This window comes from Triturus cristatus, chromosome 3_2 (genome assembly GCF_964204655.1).
Source record: "Triturus cristatus chromosome 3_2, aTriCri1.1, whole genome shotgun sequence".
NCBI lineage: Eukaryota > Metazoa > Chordata > Amphibia > Caudata > Salamandridae > Triturus > Triturus cristatus.
This window is the reverse complement of record NC_140584.1, coordinates 1,168,949,390-1,168,970,815: the sequence shown is the minus strand read 5'-3', so window position 1 is coordinate 1,168,970,815 and position 21,426 is coordinate 1,168,949,390. Positions and strand designations below refer to the sequence as shown.

The 21,426-nt window shown below is 43.6% G+C and overlaps 1 protein-coding gene across 2 annotated transcripts in view; it reads left to right on the top strand.

Annotated features, from left to right (window-relative positions):
* LOC146859368 (sterol 26-hydroxylase, mitochondrial-like) overlaps nt 1–16,388 on the top strand; it is a 142,864-nt gene extending 126,476 nt beyond the window's left edge. Inside the window, exons 8-9 of one of the 2 annotated variants that reach the window (XR_014980096.1) lie at nt 5,623–5,802; nt 8,977–16,388. The gene's annotated coding sequence lies outside the window, so the exon portion shown is untranslated. Of the gene's footprint in view, nt 1–5,601; nt 5,803–8,976 lie in introns of both variants that reach the window. The other variant, XR_014980095.1, reaches the window with a different exon arrangement.
* Nucleotides 16,389–21,426: the final 5,038 nt, after the last annotated feature.

The following is a 21,426-nucleotide window of genomic DNA, read 5'->3' as shown; positions in this document are numbered from 1 at the left end:
CCCGCCACCGAGGTTCCAGGCTGATCGACCGCTGGAACACCTTCACCATCACCTGGTCGCAGATCATGACCATCACCTTGCGACCTGTCAGGAAGAGCTTCTCGGACCTGTTGATGAATAGAAAGCAAGCTGTCAGTCAACTGTGACAAGTAGTCACTCATCATGTATAGGGCGTGGCTTTGGGACCCCCCAAATATTCATGGGTATGACAAAAACCACCTCATAAGGTGTAAGGCCAGATCGAGTATGGGGTATGGATCTAATGGAGACCAGTGCTAAGGGCAGGGCATCAGGCCATTTTTCAGTCTAATCTAACAGGCACCAAAGACACAGCACCAGTACCCTTAACTCTAGTCCTTCCCTAACTCCTGTGTTGCCCTGCTGGCGCACTGCTCTTTCGTCGGGGCCGCAGATTGTACCTAGTGTGCCCAGGCACCTCCTTATCAGCAAACAAAGGTGCAGACTTGCATTCACTTGATATCCTGGCCTCTCTGGCAATGGTTGTAGGGCAGCAGATATCTGTTAGGGAGCAGCATGGAAATCTTTAGACACAACATACAAATACTCAATAAAAAGAGGATATTCAATTTCAGAAACACCCTTATATTATTCTTCTGAAGAATTTCAAAACAACTATTCTTTTAACAAACTTGTACTTAAAAGTCATAGAAATCATGATACATCTTCTACTTTGTGAACCTTCACTATTGTGCAAAACTGCAGACACCTCTAAAATTATTTTCCTTGCATAAGAACAACCATGTTTTGCGCTTATAGGTGTAGCGGGAAACTCTAAAACTGTGAATGTATCAGAGATCCATTTTACATGAATAACTGATAAATTAAACATAACCTAATAGGTACATGAATTTTCCAGCAGATCTTTGTGGCAGACAAGAAAACAAGCAAAGAACATTTTGTTCTTAAAATGTGTGTTAAGGGCATCTGGGCATCTTTCCTAGCATTGTGAACCATATGCATCATACTTTTCACGATCCGGGCCAAGTAATATCATATTCAGGGCCATGTAACATCCTATTCAGGGGAGAAACCTATTCATCAGTTTTAGCAAGGGCTGTCAGCTCGATTACATAGACTAACTGATGAGGGACTCGTGATGCCTCTGCGACTTACGTAGTGCTGCAATAACATCAACAATAATGGTGTTGCCACCTGGGAATTTTGAACAAAAACCACCAATATATAGTTCCCCCTTAAAGGTCAAATAAGGGAACATCAGTCTATTCTACCCATCCTTTCATCCTTATCCAATTCCACCAGTTTACAGAAAGGAGGGGTAGTAACATGGCGTATTTATTAATTCATTTTGTTAATTCTAACAATTTGTTGAAACAGTATTACTTAATAGCCAATTAGACGTGCACTGGTGAGGTGCTTTGTCTCTATTTATTCAAAAACATATTCACAGCATCCTGTGAATTGAATGACTAAAGCGAGCCCAACCGATTGTCTCATGGCCATTCCTAGACAGCTCAGACAGGCTCGAGAGAGAGTACACAACAAGCTGCCCTGCGTACATTCCACGCAGAATAGCTCACAATAATACACATAATAGGCACATAAACCAAGAAAAAAGGACACAATAATACATATACCAAGCAAAAAAAACACAGCTTGTTACTTAATTTTGCTTACCCTTAATTTGCCCAGGAACTAGTCTCCTACCCCCTTCAACAGTTGGTAACCTAACCAGATGACCTCCTGTCGACAATACTTACCCCCTTTGGCAGCTGGGCATGAACAGACTTGTAAGAGGTAAATAACTAGGGGAAATCACACCAAAGAGGCCATGTCCAATTCTATTGGACTGTACCACTTTGTAAATCTTGCTGTACAACCACATTGAGCTGACTAGAAAACATTAATCCAATGACAAACTGCCATTCCTTTAGCTTATTGTGCTGTTTGACATGATGGCGCATTAATGCAAACTTTATTTTATTGCCTCCTCATCTGGCCCTGGCACAGCAACCTTAAATTGAAACCATTATTCTGCATGCATGGCAAAGCTGCTCTCTGTGTCAGGAGCTGCACATGGCCCACAGACGCTGCTGCCCATCCTTCTCTCGTATGGCTTCATAGAACCTGTCTGGTCTTTTGCCAAAAATAATAAGCAGAGCCTCCCCTCTCTCTCTACACTCTAGCCCCCTCCTTCGCAATGTCTACCAAGGTCAAAGTGCCAGAGCGAACCTGCCAGAAATAAACCCTCCTTCGTCCGCTCTGGTCTCTCCCCCCTTCTTTTTCATAGAGAAAGAGAGCACATTCCTACATGCACTTTTAAAATACATGTCTTTCTAAGCACAGAAATACACTGCACTGTTTAATTTAAACGCACATTCTTCTTTACATTTTTCAAAAGTTGCACTTTTCCTATGTAAAAACGAATGTACATTGTTACTAGTATTTCTGATCAAACCATATTTTTATTTATTCATTATTATTTATTCAAATTTAAAGTGTAATTCTTCCAATGGCCTCTGCAGAACACAATGATGACAACAAACCAAATTGAGCTCATTCCAGACATTTTCAAGAAGGGGCCACAAACTCATAACACACAACACAGCTTGCTGAGGCAAGCCATCCTTACACAAAGAACACAGTCGCTATTCACTCAAACAAGTACTTCACAAGCATCACCACCGGTGTCAGTCCACAAACCTCATAGACATTCAAACACACAATCAAACCACAAATCAACACCGGGACTAAAACAAAAGGCAGTCCACAGACTGTACTCAAACCAAACCAATTGTAAATCATATTTACAAACAAATGAGCTCTCAAAAGCAGTCCAGAGACTGCACCAAGACAAGTAAAACAGCCCAGAGACGGTTTAATGTTCAAGAAGACGGGCTCTAGCCCCAGACCTTTTCCAAAATAAGGCGAATTACCAGTTGGTCTGGCAGAGTGTTCGCAAATACTCTGTGTCTTTACCAAATCATACTTATTCCAGAAGGCATGCCTATTACAGGGGTCCGCAGACCCACTTAAAACAAGATAGGGTAAAACCCCCAAGCCTTTGCAAGAAGAGACCGAATTACCAATTGGCCTGGCGGAACACTCAAGAGCTCACCGTATGACCACTTATGAATTTTACTAAATGCAGGCATGTTCTTCCAAGTATACCCATTCAAACAAACATCATAAGGAGATAAATCCCCACATTACCTACCTTTATTTATTGCAATAAATAAACAAACAAACAAAACCAGAATCTTGGCAAGCAAATCTGAAATCAAGAGTGCCGCTTCAGCGACCTTACCAAACAAAAGTCTCCAGCCCCCAACTGCCAATCTCTTGGTTGACCTAAAACGTGCGCCAAAGGAAATCTCAGTCGGAACCGGCTACCACCCGGAGGGTCAGATCAGGAAAACCGGAAAAAGTCACTTTGGTCTGCAAAGACAAGGTTATCCTCATGCAGGGTTCCTCCTCTGCAATATTCCATTCCTCCATCAAGACCACTCCTTCGGGCGGCCGCGTCTCCGAAGAGCCCCATGAGTCGGGTGCCAAACTGTGGAAATGAGCCTTTTTAGGGGCCCACCGGTGCAGGGGTCACCCTTATCTGTCCACGGGTCCTTAAACCAACATAGAAGAGATTTGCACCAAAGCTCGAATTCAAAGAACAAGTTTATTCACTAATGAGTGAGACCACGTCCTTACAACACCCTCAAGTGTTCCAGGAGGTAGTGGCTTGAATATACAGACCATGGGTCTTTTATACTGAGTTTGTTGCAGAGTAAGCATGGAGACTCCAATAGAAGGTTCAGTTCTTCACAGAAATAGTTATAGACCAACATGGGCAGATGGATATCACTTAGTCAGGACAGTGGGAGGGGAAACAGAACTGCTTACATCAGTAAGACATGATGGACAGTTACATTTTCAAACCGGTGCATTCTAGCAGTTACAGGCCTCTCTGAGCTCATACATTGCTTGAGCTTAGAATAGAAGGAGTTAACTGAAGCTGATGACTCGAGCAGAATAGAAAGGCAAGCAACAGTGAAGACGGAAGAATCTCATGGCTAACAAAATGGATGCCACAACCAAGATGGCTTCCACACACTGTTTTTATTCAGTTTTCGGCTAGTACTACCTAACTGGATATTAGGTGGTGATATATACAACTAATAATGAAACCTTCACAAAATAGTCAAATGCATGGGATAAAACACATATAAATAATAACACATACAAGTCAGAACACTCACAGGCCAAATAATAATAATGGAGCCAAACATAAGCAGATTATAAAAATGGAACATTTGCAAGGAAATAGAACACAAGCAAATAATACATGTATAGGAGAATAACTGTATGTACTTGAATACAGAACAGAAATACTTCACAGGTTGGTCACTTAACACACAAAAATACATGTAGAAATAACTATCTCTACGAGAAATCGGTTTTCGAGCCATGAAGCCCCAGTTTTTATAATAATCTCAATGCGTGAGAAGTTGCGAAAAAGACACCCCCTACGTCGCGTAAATCTACTGGTGCTGGCCAGGCTCCTGCAAGCCTCCCAAGGTCGATGATTCCTCACGCATTCCCATCACGCTCCCACACTACATGTTTCAGCCCCTTATCTTGGTTAAGCCCGAAAAAGTAGAAAACATCTCACAAGTACAAAAAACACCCTCAATGAGGAAAACAATCTTGAACATGCACAACCTAAATAACCGCGAGTAATCTGGGGGCCTGCTTGTGTGTGCAGAACTCAAGCCAGATTAAGTCAGAATACAAAATGGAGTTAGGGTTTGTTAAAGCGAAAAGGTAAAACTTCATTTCCCAATGTACAGCATAATGCACATTTGCACACCACTGCCTTGAGCACTATAATTTGAGACCGGGAAGCTCATTCCAACCATTTCTGTCTCTCATGCTTTCAATTGCACATCCCACATGTTCTGTTTCAGGCAAGGCAGTTTTGCTCTGGCTGAGAAGATAAACAATCCTACTCTGAAGCTATAAGGAGACACAAAATGCAATCAAAAAGCAAATTAAATGTGCACAAAATTGTTGTACATTCAAGATGGAGTGAGTAAAAAAACATATAGTCATTTAAAACACTGGTAGTCAAAGGTCACCTTCTGGTCCCAATACATATAGCACTACAGCTGAGGCACAGGCATGGTTGGACAGGATGAAGGTTTATTCCACACAATGCAGGATAAACATAACAGGGGCAGTAGATGTAAGCAGAAACCATGACTGGCGACAACCTCCCACTACCAGTTCAAGTCACCAATCTTGAAAGTCTTTCTGTTATTAGCAAATCTCACACTGAAGAAACTTTTGTGGAAGATGTGGTTGTGCACATGTTATCAGCAGAAACATGTTTGGGTTAGTCGCTCGGGCAAAAGTGTTTTTTGAAATCTTGCTCCTTAGTCCTTCCGACTCCAGAGGATCTCACTATTGCAGCTTGTTTGCTGGAGTGAGATGGGAGTTAAGTTCACATTACTTGTCCATGCAGTCCGTGTCTACTCCCTAAAAACCTAGGGAGCTAATGTTTCTTTTTTATGCTGGTATTTGTGGTGGTTTTCTTACAAGGTTTACTTTTTGTCTTCGGTTTCTTAGACTGCCTTCCTCTTTTGCCAGTTTGCCCTCACTCGAGATGAAACCAACTTTCCGGAGCCCGACTGCTTCCTGCCCCGTCGCTGGCTGCGGGACACAGACCTGAAGCCCCATCCATTCAGCTCCATTCCATTTGGGTTTGGAGTCCGGGCCTGTGTGGGTCGGCGGATCTCAGAAATGGAAATGTACTTGACCCTCTCACGGGTAGGTTGATGGTGGATTCTAAAGGAAGTAAGAATTTTGCCAAACGGTATCAAGGCTGACTAGAAATCATGACTGAGATGTGGGTGGATAAGGGAGGGCCATATGATGCCTACTGATGTAGGTCACACTACAAATTATATTGTCTTGTATTTGGCACTTAATCATAGTTGCTCCAAATTATTATTATATATTATAGATTGATTAATTATTAATATTCAGCCCAAGTGTTCTCACATTCCGGAGAATGGATGGCTGAGTCAGGAATTTGCCTCTTTTACTAGTATGATAAACACTGATCTCTGCAGCAGCCTCTCAACTCAGTGGGAGAACTTACTAGCGGCAAAGGTATCTCATAAGATTGAAGAGACATTCTTTGGAGCAGATGTGGAAAGTGAGGGAGAGAAACAAGAGAGATGGCTTCTATGAATAACCTGTGTATAGGTGATTCTTGCATCAAAGAAGATAATTGTACTGCAAACAAATCAGTTTTCTTTTTAAATGCAACCTAGTTTCAAAATGGATTCTTCCACCATCTTTTTATACTGCATCATTTATTCTAGACTTGTCACATAGTGCTCGTTTCTGGTTGACCAGTTCAGTGGGCGGTTGGCATGCTAAGCACAGGAAAATAGTAATATACCCAAGACCACATGATTTAGCCTACTGTGGAACTTCGTGCCACATTACAGGTGCCGTTCCTCCACAATTGGTGATGTAACCCTAAGACCACATCTCTTACGCAAGTCATTGTAACTGGATGGCTGACTTTTAAAATCCCTTAGAAAAGCTCACAACCTGTCTTCTTCTGTTTTGGTAAATAACAGCTGTTACTAATACCCAGTTTAATGGTACTCAGTTTTTACAGCCTCCAGAAGGATAGAATGTTGAGTTGGCCTCGCCCTGAAACAAATTTGTTGCCTGTATATCATCACAGATGTTAGCAGGCAGTGTTAACTCATTGAACAATCTTGGTTCATAATAGATTACCAATAATAGTAAAAGTAGGGGGTGATAAAACCACTAAACCTGGGTTTTTCTCTAAATGAAAGTGGTTTTTCATTCACTGACTTGTTTCCATATGGGCATTGGTGTGTGCATGAATGCAAGAATGAGTCAAATAGCTCACAATGCCAATACATATGTATTTGTTTTTAAAAATGACTGCTTCTTTATTGGCAGTTTTGAATTTGTGCAGTGGTTAGTGGATTGAAAGAGTATGTCTTGCAAGAATGAGTTGTCAAAATGCTGAATCACACTGGGTTAAGGCTGTTCAGTGTTTAATTCAAAAGATATCTGTGAAATCACAGAAACTATAGATGCAGTGGTTTCCCATATATCAGCAATGGGGCCAAGCTCCCCAAGAGAAGTGAAGTCTCAAATTTATACTTTTCTACGCACAGTTCTAAGTATCGCTTACATGATCAATTCTCAGAGAGCGCAAGTAGGTGCCCATCAGAATTCAAGATAAATAATGCATGTTTTTTACAAGTGACAAAAATGTAAACAGTTTCGACTGAGCAAACTAGTTTGGACAGCACCGCCATCCTTCAACATGTCTAACGCTAAGCAACAGGCACATCCGTTAAGCTAAGTTAGCATGAGCAAAAAACTATCACAAGACACTAGATTGCAACCAGGAAGCGGGGGGCTTTTCCTGAGCAGCATGGATTGTTACCAGGTGCTTTGGATTTTATTTTTCAATGTGGAAGAGGAAAAGGAGACCTGGATCTATTTTGTAGATATGGTAGCAAAAATAGATAAGAAGATTACTTGAAGACATTTTAGAAAATGAAAACACTGCAGAAAAAGGGTTTTAATGAAAGAGTAAATTGGCAGCGGGTTGGATTGGATTATAGGTGACCTGTCTACATAGGGAACCAGTGATCTGATCAAGACCAAGTGAAAAGCTGTTGTCCTTAAACAAGATCAAAGCGCCTACATTGCGTTCATCTTTGAAGAGCAGCATGAACGAGGTCTTTGTTAGGTTGCATTGGAAATATGCTGAGAACATGGATGCATTCCATTGAGGCTACAGATGTTGAGCATGCCATGAGGTCATCAGCATACAGATGCAGTCCAATTCCCAGGGACTTTGTGTAGTGAGTAAAGATCATGGAGGAAGATGTGCAGTCACATGTGACTGGAATACAGTGAGGGAATCGAAAGGTTGCTTCTTGCACAATTTGGGTGTGTCCTACAGTAAATGCAATGAAACTTGCAAATACGGATCGTTGGATTTCCATGAACGTTGTTCTATGAACATTGTTCAGGTGGATAGTCATCCGCCATGTCAAATACATTCAACAGATCAATGATGATCAGTGGTCATTATCTCGTATGCAGAGAACATCATGACCACTTAAATAGAAGCCCTGATACACACAAAAAAGATACGCAGAGCCCATTGCTATTGTAGAGGTTGGTTGTGGTTGGCTGTGTCCAGGTGATCTTGAAGATACTGCCCTTTCGAATATTTTGTACAATGAGAGGAGGGTATATGGTACAATACTTACTGAGGTCAGAGGGTTTGAAATGTGCTCTTTTTTGCGAGGAGAGGATCTCGCTTTTCTTTATGAAGGAGAGGTGTAGCCTAGGGTCAAGGGTGTGTTTAGGTGCAGCAGTGGAGTGTGGTTGTTCATCAGCGAATGGAGGATGTCACATATATAGAAACTGTGTAACATTATTGTTTTTACATTTTAATCTACAGGTCTGTCCTCATTTTGTTTTCAACATGGGAAGTACTGTAAATTTCATGTAGTTTGTCATTTTCAACAGTTTTTTTTATTTTTTTATTTCCGTAAATAGCAGATTTTTCTTTCTATTGTTTTTGGTTTGTGTCATGCCATATTCTAGCATCAAGAAGTTCCCAGAGGAGCGGGAGCAACTCTGGAACCATAAATATTGCCATATTGGAAGATAATCCTACACATTCCTGAAATGTTGAAAGGGCAAAGACCGGGGAGGAGACTACAGTCCAGGTGTCCAAATTCTGTTATCGTGGGCAATTTACTATATTTTCTCTGTGCTCCACCAGTTCCTTTGTTTGCCAAGTTCTGATCTAGTAGAAACAGATCAAACGCCAGCATTTTGTATTTTCTGTAAACTCTGCAGTATATGTGAGGCTCTACTAAACTCAGTCGTTTTATTTCCCCATGTGTTTCCTTAAATCGGCAGTTGGTGCAAAGGTTTGAAATGATCCCAGCATCGGATTCAGGGGAAGTGAAAGCTGTGAATGAGGGTATCCTGATCCCAGACAAGGCGATCTCCCTCGACTTCCTGGACAGAAACAGAAGATGACTGAACAGAGCATCATGGACTTGAATGGCGTAGATGGAGTTTCTGGAGGCGGTGGGGTGTCATGAAACTGCACCCCAGCAAGACAAATGAAAGTGATACTGGTCTTGGTCATGTGCCTTGTCCAAGTAATATTCCATGGACCTTGCATGACATTTCCAGTTAAATCCAGGCTGTGATTAGCTGAGTAGTGGAATACAGTGTGGGGCAGATTGGATGCTTCTGACAGACGAATGGTGAATGTCTGCTTTGACTTCACCCTAGTACTTGTTGAGATAACAGGTGCTGAGTTACTCTTGCATAAGAATGTAAAATCTGACTTTTTACTTTTATAATTCATATTTAATAGTCCTTTCGCTGTCTTCAGATTCAGACCTTTCTCCAACCCACCATCTTCTGGTAGGGCACGAAATGTTAGGTACTACAAATGTACTTTTCAGAATTATCAAACAAACATCTGAATTGCCTTCCCAGCTTTGTCACCGTATACAATGGACATCGAACGGTATCATAGAGTTCTAATAGGCCGAGAATAGGATCTCTGTCTTTAAGGGAAAAATACTGGTGCACCAGCACACTTTCAAGGAATTCATTTCTCTCTCTCTCTCTGGTGGAAATTGCAGTTGACCAGTTGCAAATGGTTTTGACCGAATCTGGTTATGTCATATGGGCCAGTTTAAAGACCACTGCTCAATCAGAAACACAAGCACAGCTATACTGAGATAAAAGGTAAACTCAGTGATTGATACCAATGGACACCGAGAAAAGTTCAAAAATGCAGCGGAATCCATTCGAATTTTCTTCATAGCACTTCCTCATGGGACTGAAAGCACATAAGATAGCAACAGAATGAGGCTAAACCATGTGTAATTGGCCAATCTAAAATTTGAAAAGACTTTTAAGAGATGAAATTTGGAATTGTGTCACTCTATTGTCATCTGAATATTTACGGACAACTTTGGAGCCATTATTTTGATAACCGAGTAGATTGGAGAGTTCTGCCCTGAGAGCTGGATCAACATGTTTTAAAGTCTCAATATAAGTTGCTCTTCACCTGAGAAAAGACACTCTTTATTATCCAGGGGATGCACTATGTTAAGACTTTAACAGACTTGAAATGTGATTAGATACAATTTCAAAATTGAAATGATTTTAGTTCATATCAATTCTTCTATTTAATTCAGAAGTTTGAGTGATGAGTTATCCATGCTGATGCTGAATAGCATAGCCTGGAAGCGTTGCCGTAAGTGCTGGTGATGCAGCCCACCGTTGCCACTCTGGTCATTCATGATTTACTGTACAAGAGCCTAGTTAGACAACTAATATACAACATTCGATGATCTCATCCATGAGGGAATCCCGGCTCGTTAGAGAGCTTTTTTGGTGCAATTGTCTACAAATATGAAGGCATGAATATGTATCCACTAACAACCATGTCAAATGGATAGCCTCATGTTTCAGAAGTTGCTGTGGCTGGTTTCCCAGAGAAAGGGATTTCAAAGTACACCTATTTGCAATATTTGGATGCATCTGTTTCTTCGTGGGAAAACTACTCCCCTTGCTTCTCCCTAGTTACTTTATTCTATGTCTCTTCCCTCATAACTTGAGAGGTACAATTGTACTTAAGGTTCCACAAATACAATACTTTCATATTTATGGTTCAGAAAAATATTTCTAGAGAATGTGTTAATAATAAAAGATAAATCGGCCTCTATGACATAAACCATCATGGCTTTGAACCCCAACTTTACCTGAATGCCAAGTCTCTTGTATTTATCCTGGATACCAACCTCACCCTCAAAGTATACATTGCCAAAAAGCAGTCTGCTTGGTACCAGTTCCCTCTTCAAAAGAAGGTCGAACCATTTCTACCAGAAAGCAACTTCAGAACTGCTGTTCAAGCCATCTTACAGTTGCATCTGGATGGTGGACTTGCCATTCTTCACGGCCTCCCGTACTCCACACTGAAGGGCATGCCACAGCACACTTCAGCCATGTCCTGAAGAAATATGATCACATCATCCGATCCTCATTGACTTCTCTTGGCTCATCATGCTGCCAGCCCGCACCAAGCAAAACCTACTGCATCATTACCTACCTTAATCGTCTTTTCCGCCACAGTCCTAACAAAAGTAGCTCTTCTGGCTCACAAACCGAATTTACATCTCCAATAAAAAACTTACCAAAGTAGGTCACAGGAAATGTCCATTGATGCTCCCATATGGGTGGAGTTGTGACACAACTTCTTGTTTTTTTCGTTCTATATACTCGACGGATGTTTATCCCTCCTGACAGTGGTCTATTCATTTTTATATACATTTGCATTCAGTTTCATGCACACTTGCTTTAGTGCATAGTATCGGCCTGCATCAACAGCTGTTTGACTGCTGCTTGTTACGGTGTGCTGCCTCCCCCGCTGGGCGATCGAAGAGGCAGCATCTACGTTTACTTATGTTGCCTCTTCCACTGCAAAGAGTACTGGAAGCAGTTGGCTGATACAACATTTTCCCCCACCGGCTCACTTCTTGGTGCGTCCATTGGTGGGGTTCTTAACTTCTACCTCCCTGTTGGGCTGACGGAAGGCAGCATCAGGTTTTCACAGGCCACATGGTTATGTGGTGCGCTTCTAACCACCGAGGAAGCTGATCACATAATTTTTTTTTTTTTAAAGGAGTAGCACCTACCATTGTTTATAAGATTCTCTGTGACCACTGTGATATTAGTGTCAGTGCCGGCACCTATGCTGCTCATTTATACGTTTTCTTGATTGGTTTGTAAGTGGTGCTGCTTGGCAAGTAGTTTCTGCTGTATTTAAAGAACTGCACTTCCTCCATAGGGCCTGGTGAAAGCTATGGAGGGTAAGTGAGCATCCAATTCAGACAATCAGGGCTCCCCAGCAGCAAAAGACCATGAGGCTACAGCAGGGAGCAGCCCTTCTCGCGATTGGGAAGTCTTGCAGCAGATTATTAATAAAGACATGGAGGCAGCCTTTGTAGCTAGAGAGGGCTGGCCTCCTCCAAAGGTCCCTAAACCTTCAAACTCTGCTGACCCTGACAAGTCTGAAGATGAGGAGCTCAGAGGCCGCTACATTTAGGGTTCAGATTTAAAAGAAGTTCTGAAACATATCCGTGAGTGCCTTTCCTTGTCTGATACTGGTGCAGAGGTAGATGATGGTGATTTTTTTAAATCAATATAGGAGAAAATAACCTAAGAGTCTGCCAATCCGTAACGCCGTTCACTGACTTCTATTTAGGGAATGGTCTGACGTGGAACGGACTGGTTTTCCTAGATTTCTGTTCAGGAAATCTCCTCTACAGCAATTTGCTGATGAATTTCCAACAGCTGTGAAAGTTCATTCTTAGATGGCTGGTCTAGCTTCTAGTGGCACCATATTCTCAGAGCATACCCCCCCCCCCCCCCCCCAGTTCAAATGGATAAAAAGTTGGAGGGAGCGAATAAACATGCTTATTCGGCAATTAACTTTTTAATTTGAGTGGGTTCCTATACATTGTACACTGTCCAGTATTTCTTACATGATTTCCACATTTTGGCAGAACTCCGGGATGGAGGGTAGATGCTTCTTCTAGATTGTTGGAAATGGAACAGGAAGTCAGGTCTTCAGACCTCACATTTGACACACTTTCGACGATCGCATCAGCTGCTGGTTCAATCATTTCAGCTCAAAGTTATGTCTGGATGAGAATCTTGAAAGCCGGTACCCCTCCGAAGGCCCTACTCTCTCATCTCCCTTTCAGCGTTTCTAGGTAAATGGGTTCACAGCTGGAGAATATGTTGGACATCGGCAGAGGACCATAAGCTGCTGATCCTGGTGAAGTCTTTGTTTAGAGGGAGAGTATTTGGTTTCTGCCAAGTTTTTGAGGTTCATCTTTGGGAATGGTTTCTGGTCAGCCCTTTTGAGGAAGAGGATGTGGCCGTGGCATGCTCTTTCAAGATCCCCAGCACCAGAATCCTGTAACATCTGCAGCTCCAACAAACATTTCAGCATGACTATCCAAGGGAAGTCAATCAATCAATCAGTACATTTATAGAGCGCACTACTCACCCGCGAGGGTTTCAAGGCGCTGAGGGTGGGGGGGGTGCTGCTACTGCTCGAACAGCCAGGTTTTGAGGTGTCTCCTGAAGGTGAGAAGGTCTTGGGTCAGTCAGAGGTAGGTGGGGAGGGAGTTCCAGGTCTTGGCGGCGAGGTAGGAGAAGGATCTGCCGCCTGTTGTTGTTCTTCTGGTGCGTGGTACGGTGGCGAGGGTGAGGCTGGCTGAGCGGAGTTGGCGAGTCGGGGCGTAGAACGAGAGGCGTTTGTTGAGGTATTCGGGTCCGGCGTTGTGGAGCGCTTTGTGTGTGTGGGTGAGGAGCTTGAACGTGATCCTCTTGCTGATGGGGAGCCAGTGCAGGTCTCTCAGGTGGGCGGTTATGTGGCTGTGGCGGGGGATGTCCAGGATGAGGCGTGCGAGGCATTCTGTATGCGTTGCAGTCTTTTCTGTAGCTTGGCCGTTGTCCCTGTATAGAGTGCGTTGCCATAGTCGAGCCGGCTTGTGACGAGGGCTTGGGTGACAGTCCTTCTTGTTTCCGTGGGGATCCATTTGAAAATCTTTCGTAGCATGCGGAGGGTGTTGAAGCAGGAGGAGGAGATGGCGTTGACTTGCTTGGTCATAGTGAGCGATGAGTCCAGGACGAAACCTAGGTTGCGTGCGTGGTCGGTGGGTGTCAGTGCTGTGCCCAGGGCGGCGGGCCACCAGGAGTCGTTCCAGGCGGAGGGGGATGGTCCAAGGATGAGGACCTCCGTCTTGTCTGTGTTCAGTTTCAGGCGGCTGATCTTCATCCATTCGGCGACGGCCCTCATTCCTTCTTGGAAGTTGGGTTTGGCGGTGACTGGGTCTCTGGTCAGGGAGAGGATCAGCTGGGTGTCGTCGGCGTAAGAGATGATGTTGAGGTCATGTGCGCGGACGATGTCGGGGAAGGGGCTCATGTAGATGTTGAAGAGTGTCAGGCTGAGTGATGAGCCTTGGGGTACGCCGCAGATGATCTTGGTGGCCTCTGAGTGGAACGGGGGTAGGCGGACTCTCTGGGTTCTGTCGGTGAGGAAGGAGCAGATCAAGTCCAAGGCCTTTCCCTGGATCTCTGTGTTGTGGAGACGTGTTTTTAGGGTGCGGTGGCAGACCGTGTCGAAGGCAGCTGGGAGATCTAGGAGGATGAGGGCTGCGGTTTCTCCGTTGTTGAGCAGGGTTCTGATGTCTTCTTTGGCGGCGATGAGGGCGGTCTCGGTGCTGTGGTTGTTGCGGAAGCCAGACTGGGACGGGTCGAGGGAGCCGTTGGTTTTGAGGAAGTTGGTCAGTTGCTTGTTGACTGCTTTCTCGGTGACCTTCGCCGGCGAGGGGAGCAGGGAGATGGGCCGGAAATTCTTGAGGTCCTTGGGGTCTGCTGTCGGCTTCTTAAGGAGGGCGTTGATTTCAGCGGGTTTCCAACTCTCAGGGAAGGTGGCAGATTCAAAGGAGCTGTTGATGATGTCTCGGAGGTGGGGTGCGATGATGGTGTCTGCTTTGTTGAAGATGTGGTGAGGGCAGGGGTCGGATGCAGAGCCGGAGTGGATGGTGTTCATGATCTGGGTGACGTCTTCGGTGTTGACGGGGGTCCAGCGACTGAGGAGGGCAGTGGGGGGCGTTGGTTCTGCGGCTGGTGGAGGCGTCTGGTTTGCGAAGCTGTCGTGTATGTCGGCGATCTTGCGGTGGAAGAAGGCCGCGAGGGAGTCGCAGAGGTCCTGTGAGGGGGGGGATGTCGTTGGAGTTGGAGCTTGGGTTGGAGAGTTCCTTCACGATGCTGAAGAGCTCCTTGCTGTTGTGTGCGTTGTTGTCTATGCGGTCTCTGAAGGCCGTTCTCTTGGCGATGCGGATGAGCTGGTGGTGTTTGCGTGTGGCGGTCTTAAGGGCCTCGAGGTTTTCCGCAGTCCGTTCTTGGCGCCAGGCTTTCTCTAGAGTTCGGCGAGATTTTTTGGAGTCCTTGAGGTCTGTGGAGAACCATGTGGAGGTCGGATAACTTTCTTTATAACATACTGGGAAGCAGATGTAACAGACACTTAGGTGATCCAGTTGGTAAAAGAGGGTTACAAAAAATCATACTCCCCTCCTGTGGAATTATGCAAACTCGAGCTACCCGCAGGGTGGAGAAAAGATTTAGAAAACGAGATTCACGACCTCACCAAGAGAGCAACTGTTCCAGTCACAAGCGTGCATGCTGAGAGGTTGTCAAAGACTGAAGATTGCTAACACATCAGGGCGTGGACGCGTGTCTTCTAAGTATGAACTGATCGAGTTTGGGCGTATTTTTACTGAAATAAGTATAGAGCATGATGAACCATGCAAACCAGTTTTTGGAAATAGTTTCTTTTAAATTAAGTGCTGGGAATATCTCATACTCTAAAGACACAAAATGGTACGAACAATTGCAATTAATTGTGTTGTCATGTATCTGTATAGTGGCATAATTGTTCACACTCAGTAGAAGCTTGAGGTAATGGGTAGTATTAATAAGGTGCATATCTTAATAACATTTCATTGAGCGAAAACACATGTTTACGTTACATAGATGAATGAATATTCTCATATTCAACAGAACGTTATAAACAAATGCAATTAAGTCGTTGTGTATGTACACAGTGGTTAGACAGTGATATGACCAAAGGAATCCACATTTAGTCTTGATTTGTATAAACCACGTAACTAGAGATATTTAAACATTGTTCGTGTGAAAGTCTTAACAAAAATATTACCCTGAAGAGGTCCAAATCGCATGTTACATTACATAGATGGACGAGGTCAACATTGATGTATTAAACAATTGCTGAGGCCATGGCAGTGCAGTTGTTAAATGACTAAATGTCTGAATGTCATGTGGGAAAGGAGGGGTCACATATCCTACATATATGGAGGGATTTTATCCACAGTGCATACGACCTATATGTATGAAAAACTCATTTCACCAGGCACACCTTTGTGTCAAAATGTCAACGCTTCATTTTCTGTCTGTTCCCCGAGTCTCTTCACCCTTCTACTAAGAGGAAGGCATTTCAAAGGTGTTGTTAGAACCCGTGTACATAAAAAGAGATGAACATACATCTTGTATATATTTCTGTGCATCTGAATTTGTCTATTTTTGTTTAAATCTTATAAGCACTTTTGTCACATTTCCTCACCAAAGTCACAACATCTTTGTTTTGTTTGCTCTATCATTTGTGTGTGTGTGACAACAATTTACCTATTTAACCACTATAAATAACATATTTCTTCAAAAAAATCGATCTTTCATTTGTGGTGAGTTTTGACTCTTGTCACAGTCTTAAATAATTACTCACTAAGGGTGTGCGATTATCAGTACATTATTTTGGTGACTAGGATGGGATACTGGTTGTCCAGAAGTTAGCACAATCTAAAGGTGAAAGTAACCACAAATCTTCTGCGACTTACTGTTAGTAGTGTGTGTGCAGTCCTTGTAATAGCACCTCAAGTTAAATTGCTGCTCTGCTTTGCAAAGAAATATCAACCGTTGCATGATCGGGCTAAATGAATCTGGTTGCGCACCCTCAACAAGTGTTGAGTCTCCTGGCACCCGCGGTAACGCTGCGCTTCTGGGAATCGAAACAACAAGTATTTCTGTTCAATACGCATTGTCCTCTAGAGGATGGATTGGGTGCGGGGCATTTTCATTGTAATACTGTAGGGCTAGGCCATGATGTTGATGGAGCAAGGACTCGTTTATGTGAGACTTACTCGAATTCAATTCACTCGTTTAACTTATTAACATGAATTATTAATTATGTTTCGTGATTAATCCTTGCACCTTACAGCTACATAAATAAGACAGAGAAGCTTGCCTATGTGTTTTCTAACCATTAATACGGATAGCTGACTAAAAGCGCGGCTCTAACAGGGAGAACTTTACTGCGCATGCGTCAATTATATCTACGTGATGTGACGTTTAACAAGCTCTGGAGGGAATTTCTCGTGCATGAGCAAAATGCACTAACATGGCGTCTTCAAGACACACCTGCATGGCACCTGCTTTGCTCTTTAGAAAACGCTTTATTTACTAAGAGCTAATACAGGGAAAGTATTAACCCCTTCGCTGCTAGGCCTTTTCCCCTCCTGTGCTAAGCCTTTTTTGGCTATTTGGGGTAGTGCGCGCTTAGGCCCCTGTAACTTTTTGACCACATTAGGTATCCATGCCAAATTTGCGTCCTTTTCTTCCAACATCATGGGGATTCTAAAGGTACCCAGGGTTTGTGGATTCTCCTAGAGGGTTCCCAGAAATTGGTCAAAATACAGCAACATTTTGTTTTTTTTGTGAAAAATGGGAAAAACTGGCTGCAAATGAAAGCGTCTGGGTTTTTCTCTGCAAATGGTATCAAAAAAGGGTTTGTGGTGCTGAAATCACCATTTCTCCAGCTTTTAGGGAATGACAGATTTTTGTCAGAATTCCAACATTTTTTACACAGTTTTGGCATTTTTCTGGGACATACCCTATTTTTTTTATTTAAAAAAAAATACTTTTTATTAATAACCAAGACAGCGAGCATAACAAATACATTTGACAATGCGAAAATGTATACTATTGCCTTACCATCCATTTCTCTGCGCCTCTTACCACCCCTACAGCGAACATTATTACAGTTCCTCGTATCGGGAGCGTCCCCCGTGACACCCGCCAGGATACCCTGTTCATTTTCACCCTGTTTCCCCCCTACAGACGGCCTCTTGGGACCCTTCACTCAGGATTTTGCTGGTTCAGTGTAGCTCCTTCCCTTAGTATTTGTCTCTCCTTCCTAAGTTCGATTGCCGGAGAAACACAGATGTTGCCTCTATACTTGTTCCACTTCCCCCATTTGTGATCCCATTTACGTGGGCACCCCCTCTCCTTATACGTTGCACTCTCCGCTAGACATACCCTATTTTTGCTATTTTTTGTGCTTCCAACCTCCTACCAGTTAATGGTAGAAATGGGTACAAAAGCAATAATGGATCCTGGAAAGCTATACATTTTTGAAAAGTAGACAACATTCTGAATTCAGCAAGGGGTCATTTGTGTAGATCTATCAAGTTTTCTTTATAGAAACTAACAGTTAAATATAGGAAAAATTGAAAATTAGTTGAAAAAAGCAGCCTTTTGTGTCAACGTTTTCACCTGTAACTTCTTCTAATTATGACATCACTTTGAAAGCAATGTACCGTTACATCCGCTGGACCTTCCTGGTTGTGGGGATATATAGGACTTGTAGGTTCACCAAGAGCCCAACGAACCCAGAGTAAAAAACTGAGCAGCATTTTGTAATGGTTTTTTATTATGTTCCGGGTATATAGCAATTATTGTGGGAAAATGTATACATGGAAAAATCGTTATGAAAGACACCTATGTATTTCTGAAATGGGAACAAATTACAGAGTTTAGAAACAGTGCATATTTGCGCATTTTCGAAATTGGGAATTCTCATACTAGCATGAGAATTATTGGTCATTTTTCAAATTGACTTTTTTTTTACACAATGTCTTTCATTTGGAATGGAGAAATGCATCACAAATCAATAGGTAATAACAGTTGCTTTACAAATCTGAACTACTCTAAGTCTCCCGATAAAAATGGTACCTCACTTGTGTGGGTAGGCATAGTGCCCACGACAGGAAGTGGCTCAAAACCTAACGTGAACACACCACATTTTCACAATGAAAATGTACACATTTTTTGCGAAGAGTCTAGCTGTAGTTTTTTAACCCTAGCTTTGCCGTCACCTAGGGAAACCTAGCAAACCTATACATTTTTGAAAGGTAGACACCCAGGGGAATCCAGGATGGGGTGACTTGACTGCCTCCCACCATGATCTGTTACCCAGAATCCCTTGCAAACCTAAAAATTGGCAAAAAAAAACCCCACTTTTCCCCCCACATTTCTGTGATGGAAAGTTCTGGAATCTGCGTGGATCCACAAATTTCCACCCACCCCGTGTTCCCCAAAGTCCTACGAGAAAAATGGTACATCACTTGTGCGGGTCGGCCTAGTGCCCGCGACAGGAAACGGCGAAAAACGCAACATGGTCACACCTCAATTTTGAAGTGAAAAATGACCCTTTTTTGGCAAAGTGACTAGCTGTAGTTTTTTAACCCTAGCTCTGACGGCACCTAGGGAAACCTAGCAAACCTATATATTTTTGAAAACTAGACACCCAGGGGAATCCAGGATGGGGTGACTTGAGTGCCTCCCACCAGGGTCTGTTACCCAGAATCCCTTGCAAACCTAAAAAATTGACAAAACACTTTTCCCCCACATTTCTGTGATGGACAGTTCTGGAATCTGCGTGGATCCACAAATTTCCACCCACCCCGTGTTCCCCAAAGTCCTACGAGAAAAATGGTACATCACTTGTGCGGGTCGGCCTTGTGCCCGCGACAGGAAACGGCACAAAACACAACGTGGTCACACCTCAATTTTGCAGTGAAAAATGACCCTTTTTTGGCAAAGTGCATAGCTGTAGTTTTTGAACCCTAACTCTGCCGGCACATAGGGAAACCAACCAAACCCATACATTTCTGAAAACTAGACACCCGGCGGCTTCCAGGGAGGTATGGCTTGCGTGGATCCCCCAAAGTTTCCTTACCCAGAATCCCCTGCAAACCTCAATTTTAGCTGAAAAAAATCACTTTTTTCACACATTTTGGTGTGGGAAAGTTGTGGCATCACCGGGCTCACACAAATTTCCCACCAAGTACCCGCGGCAGGCAAGGGCCCAAACATTTTTTGGATAGGCAATGTTGATTTCGCCTCACTACGTTTTGGGCCCTTGCCTGCCGCGGGTACTTGGGCCTCCCACACAAGTGAGGCACCATTTTTACTGGGAGACCTGGGGGAACACTGGGTGGTGGAAAATTTGTGTGAGCCCGGTGATGCCACAACTTTCCCACACCAAAATGTGTGAAAAAAGGGATTTTTTTCAGCTAAAATTGAGGTTTGCAGGGGATTCTGGGTAAGGAAACGTTGGGGGATCCACGCAAGCCATACCTCCCTGGAAGCCTCCGGGTGTCTAGGTTTCCCTAGATGGCCACCGAGCACCGGGCCAAAAACCCAAGTGACCCCCCTTGCAAAACCAGATTGTTTAGACATAACTATTGCTTCATTCCTACAGCGTGAGAATTTTGGAACAATATTGCAATGAAAATGTGGCAGACATTTTGAGGTTTGCAGGACATTGGGGATAAAAAAACTTTTTGAATTCACAAGAGAGACATCACCATGAACTCCCATGGGTTTTCGACAATATCTACAGTTGGTGGGTTATTCTTACATGGAAAGTACACCTTGGCAGAGAAACTAAAGACAAAGATTCCTGCACAACCATCTATTCCTCAAACACACACACATACTGGTTGGATTTGGCACGAGGGCAAGTCATGGTTCAGTGTATTTTTATTAACAAGAGATTTCACAAAAATGAAATGCACTGTCAATAATTAAATGCACAAAAAACCAAACCAATGACTCGCAGCTCGTGAGCTGTAAAGCCACGTCAAGGCACCAACCACTTTACAGGCCATTCACACACCTTTCATACGTGATACAAACAAGACCATTCACACCATCTCTTGACTTGGTAAGAGTATTCTGCATCATTCAGAAACTCTGTCCATCACCACCCCCTTTCTCCCAAATCGATTTTATCCACACTCAGTGTGGGAGGGTATGCTCAGACGTGAGTCCCTTGCTCATTGCACCATCAGGATTCAGGCAAGCCGGGCCGACGAAGGCTGTGATGCCAGAAACCGGTCCCCGGAAGCTTGTTTCCTTCCCAGTATAAGAATTGGCTTGGTAGTTTGGTTTGCCCTGCTCCCATCATGCACTGGGACAGGTACAGACTAATTTGCATGTAGCCAGGTTCTGAGCTGGGATGGTGCAGTGAGCTAAAAAACGGTGATGGATTAAAACCATGATCTCTTGACATGGTAAGAGTATTCTGCATCATTCAGAAACTCTGTCCATCACCACCCCCTTTCTCCCAAATCGATTTTATCCACACTCAGTGTGGGAGGGTATGCTCAGACGTGAGTCCCTTGCTCATTGCACCATCAGGATTCAGGCAAGCCGGGCCGACGAAGGCTGTGATGCCAGAAACCGGTCCCCGGAAGCTTGTTTCCTTCCCAGTATAAGAATTGGCTTGGTAGTTTGGTTTGCCCTGTTCCCATCATGCACTGGGACAGGTACAGACTAATTTGCATGTAGCCAGGTTCTGAGCTGGGATGGTGCAGTGAGCTAAAAAACGGTGATGGATTAAAACCATGA